The sequence below is a fragment of the Oryctolagus cuniculus genome, chromosome 12 (assembly GCF_964237555.1).
Source record: "Oryctolagus cuniculus chromosome 12, mOryCun1.1, whole genome shotgun sequence".
Lineage (NCBI taxonomy): Eukaryota > Metazoa > Chordata > Mammalia > Lagomorpha > Leporidae > Oryctolagus > Oryctolagus cuniculus.
Window position 1 is genome coordinate 31,592,729 of NC_091443.1, and position 1,944 is coordinate 31,594,672.

Sequence of the window (1,944 nt, forward strand, 5' to 3'; positions counted from 1 at the left end):
TTTTCAAATAAATAAATAGGTCTTCAAAAAAAGGATTCAAACACTAAGTTATAGGATGTATAATCCCAATAACCAGTTAAATACAATTTAAACATTATGGGCACTCTAAATGTGTATGTAAAATATAATATTTTGTGACTACAGAGAGAGAAGTGGGAAAGCAGGGGCGGGGCAGAAAACCATCACAGTGGCAATAACCTTTAAGTGGAGCATGAACACTCAATAGTTGCTCTGGAAGGAATAGTGATGGACAATGGGATGCAAAGTAAGAGGTAAGAGGCTCTAGGCAGAGGGAATAGAGGAAGCAGGTTTGAATTGAAAGCAGTTCTAGGTTGTGAGAACTTAAGAGGCAGGTGAAGGAATGTGAAGAAGTAAGTTGGAGAGATGGAGAGGAGCCATATTTCAGAAGGTTCGGTTTGTGCATTTTAAGTTTGGTGTTTTGGGGGGGGAGGTGCAGCAATTCCACTTTTATTATAGAGGGGCGATTAAATGACAAATACTGGTTAGCATCACTTACTACCCCATCTGCAATCCTTTTTTGTGTGCTCAACATGTTTAGGAAATTCTAGATTTAGCCCGAAAACTCAGGAGCAAGATTAAAAGCCTTCAGCCATATTTACCCTCGTACTATGTATCTACATCTACCATTAGGAACACTCACCTACATTTGGCAGTTGTTTGCAGGGCACCTCGTGCTCTGCTAGGGAAAATAACTTACTTGCTTAAAACTTGTTTCTTTCCCCCAGTGAAAGAAAAGCCACCTTTCAGAAGTTGCTTGGAAATAAAGAAGATTCCAGGAGCTCTGAGGTTTGAGGATCAATCACAAAATTTGTTGCTTCTTCATCAATGTTGTAAATCCATTCCTTACATCATTACCTATTTTTCATATGCTAGGAAAACTCCTGAACAGCACATACCTCTATCATATGGTGAGCACTCTGTCACTGTCCAGCAAGCTTGCCACCACTAGACACCAGATCTTTGAAATCACAGATCTTTCTCTAGAAGTGCCGAGACTGGGTACTCAGTAGGTGGGAGGTTTGTGCAGAGCTAGAATCTATGACTTGAGTGCTTGAGCCAGGAAAATCCCACTAGTGCTGGTCTCTGTTAGATTCAAGTTATCTGATTTGACATGTGCTGCCTGCAGTCTCACAAAGCTGTCAGCAGACACCCAGAGCTTGGTTATTTAAGTTTCTCACATATCCATGATCAGGGTCCAGATCTCATCTGCTTTTAGGGTGTTGTATGAAGTATGATTTAGCAGGAGTTTGGTGAATTCCATGTAGTAAGGACTAGAGATTTGGATAAAAGTTTCTTTCCTTTGTTCATGGTTTCTCATCTTCTTCAACTTTTCTATGTCTATTCAGGCCAGGGGAAGCCGGTAGCATTCTGTCTTTGCTTTGGGTTAACAGACAATCACAAAGGCATGTCTGTGGGCAGGTCAGGGTAGAATAGCCCCAGGTTCCTCCTGATGAGGTAAATATTGTCTAGACTGAAGTTAAGGATAATGTGCCTCAACTCCTTCTTTTCTGGGAAACTCATCGTGACTGCATCCATGGTAGCCCCAGTGGCAAGCCTAGGACTCACAGACTGCTCTATCCGTCCCCCCACCGTAGATTCCCTAAGGAGATGCCATAGTTGCCACTTTCTCACCGCAACACCAGTAGTATGGTCTTCATCTTTGACTTTTAGATCTAGAATCGTTCTCATCTAAAAATAACTCTGGGATACCTTGAATATGTATGCTATTTATACTATCCACTGTGTTGTGAGAAAAAGAATCCTGGCGTTAGCATGAGTAGAACCTGAATTCAAGTTTTTGTCCTTTTACTTACTTATCAGGAAATTTTAATCCTTCATGTAACCTGGGACCTCTAATATTCTATTGTAAAATGGAAATAACAATTCACAAATGACCAAGTAAGACAGAAATTTAAAATTTGA

General features: G+C 40.6%; 1 pseudogene; it reads right to left on the reverse strand.

Annotated features, from left to right (window-relative positions):
- Nucleotides 1–1,057: 1,057 nt before the first annotated feature.
- Nucleotides 1,058–1,557, reverse strand: LOC100352440 (DNA replication complex GINS protein PSF2 pseudogene; annotated as a pseudogene).
- Nucleotides 1,558–1,944: the final 387 nt, after the last annotated feature.